This window comes from Melanotaenia boesemani, chromosome 6 (assembly GCF_017639745.1).
Source record: "Melanotaenia boesemani isolate fMelBoe1 chromosome 6, fMelBoe1.pri, whole genome shotgun sequence".
Taxonomy (NCBI): domain Eukaryota; kingdom Metazoa; phylum Chordata; class Actinopteri; order Atheriniformes; family Melanotaeniidae; genus Melanotaenia; species Melanotaenia boesemani.
In genome coordinates this window covers 37,660,640-37,675,031 of record NC_055687.1, presented here as the reverse complement: position 1 = coordinate 37,675,031, position 14,392 = coordinate 37,660,640, and the positions used below count along the sequence as shown (strand labels likewise).

The 14,392-nt window shown below is 42.1% G+C and overlaps 1 long non-coding RNA gene across 1 annotated transcript; it reads left to right on the top strand.

The window, feature by feature from the left end:
• Positions 1–73: 73 nt before the first annotated feature.
• On the top strand, positions 74–9,478 carry LOC121641033. Its single transcript, XR_006010635.1, has 3 exons — positions 74–156; positions 4,263–4,266; positions 9,466–9,478. It is a non-coding gene; the product is annotated as an uncharacterized LOC121641033 (long non-coding RNA).
• Positions 9,479–14,392: the final 4,914 nt, after the last annotated feature.

Below are 14,392 nucleotides of genomic sequence, written 5' to 3'. Positions count from 1 at the left end.
GTGCGGTTAACATGTTAAAGGTCACAAATTATGTTAAATTTACTTTCTAAAGGTTTTCTAACAGTCATATGTGGCCTCTGTATGAGGCCCCAAAGTGAGAAAATTCTGTCACCTCTCTCACTTATTTGCTCCACTTTTCAGCGAATGTGTGCTCAAGTCTGAGATCTTTCCCCTTTTGACATCACTAAGGGAAAAAAAAACACTCCTCCCAGCAGTGGATGCTGTCATTGACCCGTCCCCCCGGCTGGCTGAGCTTACCCTCTAAAATTACAGAGTGGGCACCAGCAAAAGCCGGATCCTTTCCCATTGAGGGGTGAGGAAAGGCACCACTCATGAACATTTTAAGGTTCTGACACAGAAACAGCTCGTTCTCAGTAGAGCTCACTAGAGCCACATCTGGAACGGCTGAAATTAAGATCCAAGGCTGAATTTGGTGTAATACACTTTGAAAACAATGTTGTTGGACCTCTGACACCCATATGAAATTATTGAAAAAATGTTTAATATGGGACCTTTAACGTGCACACCCCTAATTATTTATCTCTTCCAAAACATCGTGTGTTACCTAATGCAAAGTCTGTACTCTCCCTGAAACCTTTATATGTATCAAGCAGTGGCAACTTAAGGCAACTGATGCAAGTGTGGGAATGGCACCCAGGGCTGACTGAGTGATCATGCAAGAAATCAGTTAATGGCTGAGGGGAAAAACCAACCAGTGGGATGACACAGCAAAGACAAAGCACAAGCAAAACCTATAGAAAAAAATGTAACCTCCTGTAATTTACCACAAAGTCCACAAGAAAAATATCCAAAAGGCAACCACAAAAACAAACGTGTTACAACGACATTTGAAATAAAACAATGTGCTATATCTAGCAGCGATATTTACCGTCAACATCCTGCAGGTAGTCCAAAATGGGACCAAACGTTGCTCTGCTTTCTCGTGTTTCTTCCTGTGCAGACAACCAGATGTTGGAAAGGTGATTCATCATGTTAACTGTGAGTGGCGATGGTTCATGACACATTAAGGTCTGAAACTACCTGGAAACATTCTGATAGCATCCAGAACACCGAGTACCTTCAGTCCCTCCAGCGCTGCCAGAATATGCACCCCAGTAAATCTGTCCCTGTTAGTACTATTATTTCAGTGTGACCATATACAGACCATCAGCATTTGACTTTTTTCTCTGTGTGATGTATATATTTTTTCTTTTTATTAGCAGGTTAGTTCAGGGTTTTGGTAAGGGGAGAAGCTGTTACTGTGCTCCCTGAGAGGGGGTGCAGTTCACGGCAGGGGTGCTTTTTTCAGCACGATACAGGTCCGCCATGTTCCCATTTTAACAAGGAGGGTGGGCTAGGTTCCGATATCATTCTTCATCAGAGATAACCAATAACAAACTGAGAATTTAGTTCTACATCCGTTTAAACCAAACTCTCTCACACAACTATTCTCATTCACCATACCATGCTCTTTTGCATTCAGTCCGTTTGTCACTTCCACATGATTATATGGGTTCATGTGGACTATTTGTGTATTTTATATATTTTTGTATTTTGTCTCAAATTAGTAGTTTTGCATATGCTATCAACTTAATTTTAATTATCATCCACTGTTGTGTAATGTGTATGATGCATCATTTACTCTGCAAGAGAGAACTGACAGAGGACATCCGTAAACTCTCTGATGAACTGAGGTCCAAGAATGAACTGCTTGATAGCCTGCTGGACTTGGCCCACCAGCAACACTTAATGCATATTGCCTCACTGAAGGCGGCTCTTCAGGACATGGTACCTTGGGATTAGAATACATTGCCTCGGCCTCTGAGCTCAACACCCAAAAGCCTGCTCTGGTCCAAAGTTGTTTGCTGGAGGAAGAGGGCCTCGGACTGTGGCAACCTTGTCCTGTCAAAACCGCTTTAACGCCCTATCGGCACCTGTGTCCAACGGGGGGGGTTAACCACCATGTCGTCCAGCTGTGATCCGGAGGCCACCCTAAGTGGGGATTTGGCGCTGAGTGGCAAGCAACCGGCCACTGCTTCCATCCACGCTCACAACAATGGGGAGTCCTGGCGCTCCCGGAGGTCGTCCTCAGCAAAACACCGACAGCTCCTCAGAGACGCGGTGAGCGAACACTCTGGAGCACGGCATCGCTCTGCCCGGGAACGTTCATCTGCAGGGGCTACAAACATGTTTTCCTCTGCGCCTACTGCAGGGATCTCCACCAGGAGGACCGCCAGCTCCTCTTCGGTGGTGCCTGCAGCAGGAACCTCCACCCCAGAGACCGCGTCCTCCTTTTCTGCTGAGGGACGTTCTGGGGGGGCCTCCAGAACGTATTCGGCTGCTGACAGGAATGTGCCAGCTGTCAGAACTGTCAGGTCAAATGGCCAAAGCCCAGACGCTTTCATTGTGGGATCATCTATAGTCAGGCATATTCAAGTCAACAGGTGCCGCACATTCTGTTATCCAGGTGCACTTGTTAAGGACATTACTGACTCCACCCACATGCTCTCCCATCAACACCACTCTGTTTCCACATTTATTGTCCATGTTTGTACAAACGACATAAAACTACAGCAGTCAGAGACCCTTAAAAAACATTTCATTCACCTCATCCACAGCATAAAACAATTAAACAAGCAATGTATAATTTCCGGACCACAGCCCCCTGTTTTGGAGATGTCACATTCAGCCGTCTCCAGCATCTCCATATCTGGCTTAAAGGTTTTTGCAACTCCAGCAACATTCCAAATGTCGACAACTTCTCATCCTTCTACAATAGACTATACCTCTTTAAATCAGATGGCATTCACCCAAATCAAACAGGATCACAACTCTTTCCATGAATATTGAACTCACACTCCACTCCTGCAAATTATTCTCGGATTGACATCACAGCCAGAACACATCCCCAGTCCAACCCGACCTTATTCACCATCATATACCAACAGGCATTACAAACACCCTCAGTCACGTATCTCTATCATTCGATGTCTCCGTCCCATTCCCATTGCCCCTACAAATTCTAGATCCATTATTCAACAATAGAACTCACCTACAAATTTTACCATGGCACTTCTAAATGTCTGCTCTCTTTTAAAAAAATCTTTTATAATTAATGATCTTATTTCAGATAATGAAATTGACTGTCAGCAAAAGTATTGTTGTTTGATAATTACTCGTCATTTGGATATCATGCTTTTGTTTTTAGCAACCCACCTATTCTGTCTGTGACTGTTTATAGACCACCCAAGCCTCCCTCCTGCTTTATACAAGAATTTTCTGACTTTTTAACTGTAATACACTCAAAATACAGTAAAATTTTAATAACTGGTAATTTTAACCTACACATTGAAAACAGATTTGATGCTCTTGCCGAGGAGTTTTTAAATCTTTTAAACTGTTTAGATTTCAAACAACATGTAACACAGCCTACTCACAACAGAGGACACACCCTGGACCTGGTCCTAACCTATGGTCTGTCCACTGGTGTGCCCTCTGTTGTTGACCTGGCTGTGTCAGACCACTACTGTGTTTTTTAACATCACCACTTTTAGCAGGAGGCCTCAGTGAGAACTGTGACGAAACGATATATTACTTCTGAAGAGGCTGCAATTTTTATTGGAATTTTAAACCAAACTCCTGCTCAGATTTTACCTTCATCATGTGATTTTATTGTGGATGATTTTAACAGCAAACTTAAGTCAGCTATCGATGCTGTAGCTTCTCTCAAAACTAAAATAAGAAAATCCAAACCCACACCACCATGAAGGAATAAGCAAATCAAAGAACTCAAAAGACATTGCAGGAGAGCAGAAAGGAAATGGAGGTAAACTACATTAAAACCTACAATAAAACAGTTAAACGAGCCAGAACCCTACATTTTTCCAATCTTAATGCAGAAAACAAGAATAACCCCAAATTTCTTTTTATAAAAATAGATCTTTTAATAAACACAAGTTTTAAAGTCTTTGCCTGCATCAGATGCTGTATGCGAAGACTTTGCAGGCCACTTCAGAAGTAAGATCAATGTTATTAGATCCAGTCTTTTATCTCAACAACATTTTGATTTAACAGACTTGAAGCTTTGCTTTTACCTGAGGAAACACTGGAAAGTTTTGTCCTGGTTGATGCAAAGATGCTTGTTCGAGTTTTCTCCCAACTTAACACAACAACCTGTACAACAAATTCCCACATCACTTTTAAAAACATTTTATGGTTTCTTTGAGTGTGAGCTTTTAGACGTGGTAACTTACTCCCTTCAGACAGGTGTCTTCCCTGCTGTCTTTAAAATGGCGGTGGTGAGGCCCCTTCTGAAGAAGAGTAATTTAGATCTAGACATTCTTGATAACTACCGACCTGTATCCAACTTACCTTTTTTAAGTAAAATTATTGAAAAACTTGTCTTTATGCAATTACATATGTTTTGCATAAATATCAGTCTGGTTTTAAGACAAACCACAGTACCCTTTTAAAAATTGTTAATGACCTTAGATTTAATTTAGACTCACAGAAACTTTCTGTCCTGGTTTTACTGGATCTTAGTGACGCCTTTGATACAGTTGATCACCAGATTTTACTAGACAGACTCAGAAGTCTGGTGGGCCTCTCAGGTCCTGTTCTTAAATGGTTTTACTCCTATCTCACAGATCGAAAATTCTTTGTAAGTATGGATACATGCTTTTTAAGAATCCATGAAGTAAAAGTTTAAAAGTGGTCATGCCTCTATAATCAATGGTTATAGACCAATCTTCATTCTTTGCAATGTTGTTAAAATATTTGAGAAATTGGTATTTAATCAACTATCGCATTATATTTCCTTAATAATAATATTCTGTCTTCCTCCCAGTCTGGCTTCAGGCCTAATTTCTCCACTACCACAGCTCTTGTAAAATTCTCTAATGATGTGTACTCATCCTTTGAAAAAGGACATCTTACTGGTGCAATTTTCATAGACCTTTCAAAAGCTTTTGATATGGTTGATCACTATCTTCTTCTTGATAAACACTTTTCTATTGGTCTAAATCATAATGCTCTTCTCTGATTTAATGCATACCTTCATAATAGACATCAATATGTTGCTTTTCAATGTTCTGAGTCTAGCCTCTCAATTATTCAATATGGTGTGCCACAAGGATCAACCTTGGGTCCACTTCTTTTTCCATATTTATTAATGATCTTCCCCTGATCTGCAAAGATTCTTCTGTTCATCTATATGCTGATGATACTGTTATTTACAGTGTAGTATGATACAGAGTTCTTTGCAGTCTGACTTTAATTCATTACAGACATGGTTTTATAATAATAAACTCTTACTAAAAGAAAAAAAAAAGTCCTGCAGTATGGTGTTTGGTACATGTCATGGTCTATAACTCTCCACTTTGTTAACTGTTAAAACATTTGATGGCTAATTTCTTGAGAGTGTTGATTAATTTAAATATCTTGGTGTTTGGTTAGACCCAGAGCTTTCATTTAAGCCTCATATTGACAGTGTAGTGAAGAAAGCCAGGTTTGCTTAGGCTCATTGTACCGTGTAATTGATTGTTAGGTTAGTTTCTCAATTAATATTACAGATTATTGATTATGGAGATATTTTTTACATGATTACAACTGATACTGTTTTGCAGCCCATCAATGTTCATCATGTAGATTTATTTTAAAGTGTTCTTTTAGAACTCACCATTGTCTTATGTATAACTTTTTAAGCTGGCTTTCTACCAATTCTGGAAGGCTATATCACTGGTTTCTTTTTATATTTAAATGTGTGTTTCAAATGTCCCTCTTACCTGAAGGACTTTTTAGTCCCATGTATTACTTCATATACACTTAGACACTCTCAATACCCATACTTTTTTGTTCCTAGAATCCTTAAAGTTATTGCCTGTTGGTCATTTCAATATAAAGTCCCCCATGGCTGGAATAATCTCTATTATATTCTATTCTACAGTCATTTAGCAGACGCTTTTATCCAAAGCGACTTACATTTGAGAGTAAGAACAACACAAGCAAGAATTCAAACAAGATGGGACGTCATAGTTAAGTGGTAGTCAGACTGCTTTCAGTCCAGTTGGACCCAGGTGCTGTCATGTAGTGCTATAGGCAGTGCATATAATTTTTTTTAGTTTGGTAGATCGTTCCACCACCGGGGGACAACAGAGAAGAAAAGTCTAGCTACTGATGTAGCGCCACCTTGTGGTGGGAGCACTAGGCGTCTTTTACTGGCAGAGCATAACTGTGGAGAGGGAGTGTAGTTCTGGATTAAGGAGTGGAGGTAGACCGGAGCCGTTTGGGTTATTGTTTTGTAAACCAGAAGCAGAGCTTTGAATCTGATGTGTTCTGCAACTGGAAGCCAGTGGAGAGCGATTAGCAGCGGAGTGACATGAGCTCTTTTGGGCTGGTTGAAGACCAGATGTGCTGCTGCATTCTGGATCATCTGCAGAGGTTTAACTGAGCATGCAGGCAGGCCAGCCAGTAAGGAGTTGCAGTAGTCAATGCGTGAAATGACCAGAGTCTGGACTAGGAGCTGGGCCGTGTGTTCGGTCAGGTAGGGTCTGATCCTCCTGATGTTGTAGAGAGCAAATCGGCAAGATCGAGCAACCAAGGCAGCATGGTCCTTAAAGGTCAGCTGGTTGTCTGACACCATGACACCAAGATTCCTGGTAGAAGACGTATGCACAAGTGTGATAGAGTCAAGCTGCACGCTTATCTGTGGCGGTAAGGAAGGATTGGCTGGAAAGACAATAAGCTCGGTCTTGGACAGATTTAGCTGAAGGTGGTGATCCTTCATCCATGCGAAGATATCAGCAACACGCTGAAATTCGCATTGAGACGTTGTGTTGTCAGGTGGGAAAGAAAGGAAAAGCTGAGTGTCGTCTGCATAGCAGTGGTAGGAGAAGCCATGAGAGCTAATGATGCACCGAGTGAGGAGGTGTATAGTGAAAAGAGAAGAGGGCCAAGCACAGAGCCCTGAGGCACCCCTGTTGTCAGCCCATGTGATCTGGACACGCCCCCTCGCCAAGATGAAGGGTTTTCCTGTGAGGTAGGACGTAAACCATGAGAGGACAGATCCTGACATGCCAAGCTCCAAGAGTGTGGAGAACAGTATATGATGGTTGACCATGTCAAAGGCAGCAGACAGGTCCAGCAGTATAAGGATTGAGGATTGACCAACGGATCTGGCAACCTGTAGGGAATCAGTAACTGAAAGGAGAGCAGTTTCAGTTGAGCGGCCTTGCCTATAGCCAGACTGATATGGATCAAACAGGTTGTTGTCTTGGAGGAACTGTGAGACCTGACTGAAAACGGCACGTTCTAGTAATTTAGACATGAATGGAAGCAATGAGACTGGCCGGTAGTTTCCAACCTGGGCTGGGTTGAGTGTGGGTTTCTCCAACTTTCTCTTAGATCAATTGCCTCTTTTCAGTGCTTTAAATCTTCCCTATTTGTTTATCTTCAAACACCCTGCTCATGCTTTTAATTTATGGGTAACTTTATTTTACTGTTGTTAATTCATGTTTGTTTTATTTTATTTGATATTTTCTCTTTTTATTGATTTATTTATTTATTATTACTATTATTATTATTATTATTGTTGTTGTTGTTATTTATTTGTTTATTTTTCTATTTTTTCATTATTCCTATAACCTGAAATTTGTGTGATGGGTGATTAAGTTGTTCTTAAGTTGTTTTTCTTTTTGTTTGTTTACTTGTTTGGATTGTATTATGTCTGCCTGTTTGTATGTGTTATCTTGGTCATGTCTGTTTGTATTGTGTGGTGTTTCTTTGTTTTAAGGACCCCCTTGAAAACGAAATGTTGCATCTCAAGGGGTTTTTCATTAAATAAATTTCAGAGAATTTCAGAGAAGTCAAGTGTAGGCTTCCCCAGGGATCAATTTGAGGCCCAATACTTTTTAATTTTTCCATGTTGCCGCTTGGGGATATCATCAGAGATACGGCATTGATTTTCACAGCTATGCAGCTATGCTGATGATACACAGCTTTACATCGCCGTGTCTCCTGATGACCTGGAGCTAGTTAACGTCCTTTTAAACTGTATTTTAGATATTAGGTTATGGATGGCAGAGAACTTCTTACAGTTTAACCAGGACAAAACTGAAGTTTTAATTATCGGTCCTGAAAACAAGAGAGAGATCTTTTTACCAAAACTACATAATTTCAATCCCACCAAGTGTGTGAAAACCCTAAGTGTTCTTTTTGACTCTAAGCTTGATTTTATTCCACACCAGAAATATCACAAAGACAGGATTTGCTTTGTGTGTATATGCATGCTAGTGCGTGCAACTGTATGAAAGACTGTTTTTTTTCTTTGTTTTTTGTTTGTTTTTTTACTATGTATTCTCTTTTGATGTGTGCAAAGGCTTGTAATATGTATAAATATATACATATATATATATATATATATATATATAAATATGTGTGTGTGTGTTTATCTGAGAAACTGCTGGATAAACTATGCTTTTAACGTGAAACTGTGTGTTTATGTTGTTGTGACAGTAAGCAGATGTGTCTGAAGAAGCTCTTCCTGCTCATATTTACCTTGTAAACAGAGCTAAGTTAGTCTGTGTCAGAGGTTAATGGAAGCACCGTTAGCCCTGCAGGAGGGTGAAGAACCAAAAGCTTCAGAGGTCAGCCTCCATCAGACAGCAGATCTGATCTCTTCTGAGCCAACCTGCAGTATCTGCACATCACAGAGGACGCAGCTGTGTCATTAGCTTCAGACCGCAGGATGTTTCCGTCACCGTGCCGCATTGAAAAATCTGAAATTTAGCCTTTACTTGGTTCACAGGCTTTATATACTTCACTCAGTAAACAACCTGTTTGTCTTCATACACATCAATGTCCCAATAACAGACAGAAATGATAAATATTAAACCTTTACAGATAAGCTAAGTAAAAAGATAAAAAAAAAACATTAAAAGCATTGATTATATATTAATAAAAGGAATAAATGAAACTTCTCTTTAAATCAGACTGATTTGGTTTATGTTTAAGAATGTGTTTCTTACTGGGAAAGTTAGAGTCAATATTTGATCATTGTCCTCTGTACAAATTTCACTTCGCACATCTCTGTACATTTTTGTGATATCCACCAGGATGGAACATTTCTCAGTACATGGATGATGATTTTGTCTCTTCAAATGTCTCTTTGTTTCCATTAAACATCAGTCTCATTTCTCTATTTTTATCTTCTCTTCATCGGCTGCCTGTTAAATCCAGAACAGAATTTAAAGTTCTTCTACTCATATATAAAACTCTTATGACCCACTTAGCCCAGCCTGACACCACCCCTCCAGATTTGTAGGTGTTTTCCAGGCAAGTAGATACATGTTTAGCACCAACTCTGTCGGGGTTCTGAAGGTGCAGAGCTGAGCTGAAAATGGAGACATGTCAAAATAGCAGGCTACTATTGGCCAGAATTTGATGTCATGGAATGATTCACTACATGAGGTGAGTCATGAGAGTGACTCCTGACCCCGCCATCTTTAAAACCGGGAAGCCGTGACTGTGAATAACAACACTGGCAGCAGCAGCAGCAGAGATGGCATTTTAGAAACAGTCACCGTGCTGCAACTCAGAGGTGAAGACTGTATTTGTTGGCAGATGAAAAAATCCAGAGCGAGCTGGACGGCACAACCCGCAATGTGAAGGTTTTCCAGCAACTGGTGCAGTTAATGGCGGCTCATGTTGCTGTTCCATGTGTCGCAAACAAATGACTTCATGACACACACCAGCCACCTTGCTAAGACGACCCCGCCCACACTGAACATGGCCTCAATGGCTCTTCATTGTAATGGCAACAACTGAAACAGGGATGGTGTGGTGTCAGCTGAATGAAGGTAGGATTAAATGGGTCCTAGTGGGAAATGGCCTTTAGTGACCAAGCTAAATTAGATTCTAAAGATCTCAGAGTTCCAGATAGTTCCAGCAAAGCTTCCCTCTCACACTACAAGTTTACTGGTGGTTCCTGGAGGTTCTAAAATAGAATAGGAGGCAGAACCTTAAGGTATCAGACCCTCTCTGTGGAACCAGCTCCCCGTTTGGCTTCAGGAAGCAGATCCCCTCTATCTTCAGACCATCTTCAAACTTTCTTTCCTGATCAATCTTATTAAGTCCTGCTGCTAGAGGCAAAACAGAAGCAGACTTTGAATCATTCCTGCGGTGGCACTTCAGTAGATGTCCAAGCAAAAGAGAAGAGAATCGTATTATTAACGATGTGAAGGAAATCTGGAAAACTTGTGCAGTTCTTGGCTGTTCAAACAAAGGCAAATAACTGTGGTTAAAAAACTGAATGTGAGGAACACAGATCTTTGCTTTATATTTTTTTTATATGCTTTTGTGGCAGTGTGTGTGGAATACTGGCCAATCAGAGAGCAGAGGAGAAATGACATTCTGTCATGTAAATCAGATAAATAATACCAGACTGTTTAGTATAAACCAGTTCAGCTAGCTTCAAATACCTTCCCCTTTAGATATAATGGTCATGATAACACTGGATCCCAACAACACAGTACTTTTTGGTGAACAGTTGTCAATCCAACACGCAGTTCTATGACAAGCAAATTTGTGTGATCCAGTCAAGCAGGTAAAAACTTGAACATGATAAATAAAACAGATGGCTGTGCATATTTGAACAACGTGTACAGGTATCACTGAGAGGTGGACTCAATCGCGTTGCCAGCTATTTATGCAAACATGTCTTTGTGTTGAGCAATTACCAGACGAAAGTAAACCTACTCTGGTGTACAGGTTGTCCACTGACTACTCTTAGCCATCCAAGTTTCATTTCCATAGGATTATGTTCTGAGATAGAATAAAATTATTGAAATATGAGGTTGTCATCTAGGACAAACTGGTGTGATTATTCAGGTTGTCTCTGGTCCATCTGGTGACGTAAACACAGACTCACCCCATGATGTCCAGATCAAAGATCATCAGACAGGAAATCCTGTGTTGTTTCTGCATGGGAGATTAAACAGATTACAATAGAATATAAATGTAAATTCAATGAAAATATGCTTCAAGTTTAATTAGTTTTACGTGAGGTCTGGACTGTATGTCAACATTCCTGCACACGTGTAGCTTTAACTCAGAGATCACCCTGAAGTTTCCTATGTGACTTCCTTTATCTGAAGGTAAAAACAACAGAGATGCAGCGTGCTCTTCAAACAGTCATATCATGATCTTTAACTGACATGTCCAGCAGAAGATTCTGAAGATCCAACATAGTAAACAAAACAAAAACCACTGTATGACATCATGTCCCATGACGTTTCCAGTCAGCAACGTCTTCATATGTAAACACTGATAAAGCTGATTCTGACCCTTCAGTGTGCCAGAAAGCACATTTACTCTGCAGCTGCATGTGCACACACACACCCCCCTACACTCACTCACACACACACACACACACACACACACACACACACATACATACGTAAAATACCATTTAGCTTTGGGGAACTTGTGAGGGATTATCAACATCAAAGTCAATAGAAATGTCAACCTGGCTATCTTTGGAAATGCCAGCAACCCTTTGCATATCCGCACCTCTCAACAAATACCAAACACACACACACACACATGCACACACACACACCTGCCCCTAGCAGTGGAGGTGATTAAAGCTGCTCTGGTGAGTGTGCCTTTTGATCTCCAAACATACTGGAAAGCACTTAAAGGCAAAGCCTGGTTAAGCAGCAGATGACATCACACCCAATCAGGGCCTCCTGCAAGCCCCATGGGCCCCTCCCCTACAGTTCTATTTCTAATAGATTAACAGGATTAAGCAAATAAAGCCAGCTGAGGTTGGCACTGGGACCAGAATGTGTTAGTATTAATATCCAGAGGTTTTCGGGCCATCTGAATGAGGATGTTTCAGATTCTGGAGTTCCAGCAAACGCCATGTTGAATTTCACTGTGCAACTATGGACTAAATACATACAGAACACAAGGCTCCAAAGCCCATGTGCATGTGTAAAGCTAGAGTGGTGCACCTAATTTTTGAGTATATGAATCCTGGTGTGGTAGTAGGGGATTAGTTCTGGTTTACTGTCTGGTGGTGGTGGTAGACTGGATCCTGGTGTGGTAGTAGGGGATTAGTTCTGGTCTACTGTCTGGTGGTGGTGGTAGACTGGATCCTGGTGTGGTAGTAGGGGATTAGTTCTGGTCTACTGTCTAGTGGTGGTGGTAGACTGGATCCTGGTGTGGTAGTAGGGGATTAGTTCTGGTCTACTGTCTGGTGGTGGTGGTAGACTTGATCCTGGTGTGGTAGTAGGGGATTAGTTCTGGTCTACTGTCTGGTGGTGGTGGTAGACTGGATCCTGGTGTGGTAGTAGGGGATTAGTTCTGGTTTACTGTCTGGTGGTGGTGGTAGACTGGATCTTGGTGTGGTAGTAGGGGATTAGTTCTGGTCTACTGTCTGGTGGTGGTGGTAGACTGGATCCTGGTGTGGTAGTAGGGTAATCGGTTCTGGTCTACTGTCTGGTGGTGGTAGGCTGGATCTTGGTGTGGTAGTAGGGGATCGGTTCTAGTCTACTGTCTGGTGATGGTAGGCTGGAACCTGGTGTGGTAGTAGGGGATTGGTTCTTGTCTACTGTCTGGTGGTGGTAGGCTGGAACCTGGTGTGGTAGTAGGGGATCGGTTCTTGTCTACTGTCTGGTGATGGTAGGCTGGAACCTGGTGTGGTAGTAGGGGACTGGTTCTTGTCTACTGTCTGGTGATGGTAGGCTGGAACCTGGTGTGGTAGTAGGGGATCGGTTCTTGTCTACTGTCTGGTGGTGGTAGGCTGGAACCTGGTGAGGTAGTAGGGGATCGGTACTTGTCTACTGTCTGGTGGTGGTGGTAGACTTGATCCTGGTGTGGTAGTAGGGGATTAGTTCTGGTCTACTGTCTGGTGGTGGTGGTAGACTGGATCCTGGTGTGGTAGTAGGGGATTAGTTCTGGTTTACTGTCTGGTGGTGGTGGTAGACTGGATCCTGGTGTGGTAGTAGGGGATTAGTTCTGGTCTACTGTCTGGTGGTGGTGGTAGACTGGATCCTGGTGTGGTAGTAGGGGATTAGTTCTGGTCTACTGTCTGGTGGTGGTGGTAGACTTGATCCTGGTGTGGTAGTAGGGGATTAGTTCTGGTCTACTGTCTGGTGGTGGTGGTAGACTGGATCCTGGTGTGGTAGTAGGGGATTAGTTCTGGTCTACTGTCTGGTGGTGGTGGTAGACTGGATCCTGGTGTGGTAGTAGGGGATTAGTTCTGGCCTACTGTCGGGTGGTGGTGGTAGACTGGATCCTGGTGTGGTAGTAGGGGATTAGTTCTGGTCTACTGTCTGGTGGTGGTGGTAGACTGGATCCTGGTGTGGTAGTAGGGGATTAGTTCTGGCCTACTGTCTGGTGGTGGTAGACTGGATCCTGGTGTGGTAGTAGGGGATTAGTTCTGGTCTACTGCCTGGTGGTGGTGGTAGACTGGATCCTGGTGTGGTAGTAGGGGATTAGTTCTGGTTTACTGTCTGGTGGTGGTGGTAGACTGGATCCTGGTGTGGTATTAGGGGATTAGTTCTGGTTTACTGTCTGGTGGTGGTGGTAGACTGGATCCTGGTGTGGTATTAGGGGATTCGTTCTGGTCTACTGCCTGGTGGTGGTGGTAGACTGGATCCTGGTGTGGCTAGCTCCACATTAGGAGCTGTGGGGCTGCTGATACTGGGTCTAAGGTCTGATACTGGGTCTGTCTCCATTTGATCTGTGTCCAGGGCCAGACTGGGACAAAAAGTCAGGCTAGGAGTTATATACACACACACAAACACACACACACACACACACACATGCACACACACCTAGGCTAATTAACGACCGAAGTTTTTTATTCTACATAGCCTAATATTCACACTCAACTTCCAGCCACCAGCCCAGAGCTTTTCTCTCTCCTGCTCTCACCAAAAGACTCAACACAACCAGCAGGACTGTGTTACTCACATCATGATCTCATGTGAACCAGAAACACCACGATTGAGTCATTTTGTCAGCAAATCATTTAGTTTACCATGAATATAAAATGTTACCATAAATATTCTCTGCAACAGTAAAAACAAGAAGTGGTCAACAGCAGCTTCACCTGATGTGATTCAACTAACATTAGAAAATGAAAAAGTCGACTAAACTTGGACAGATAAGAGACTGTCCAACCTTAAGAGGGTTTCCCAACCGTTTCCATGCAGCAGTCCACCTGTGGAGGTCTGTTTGGTCCAGCAGGATCAACCAAATATCTCATGCAGTAAAAAAAGCCAACAAGTATAAATTTCCAGCCAGATAAACACACTGATGAAGTCACAAAATCTCCTCATCAGCTTAAACCTGGACTAATAAATGTTCCTCACCGAACAGGTTACAG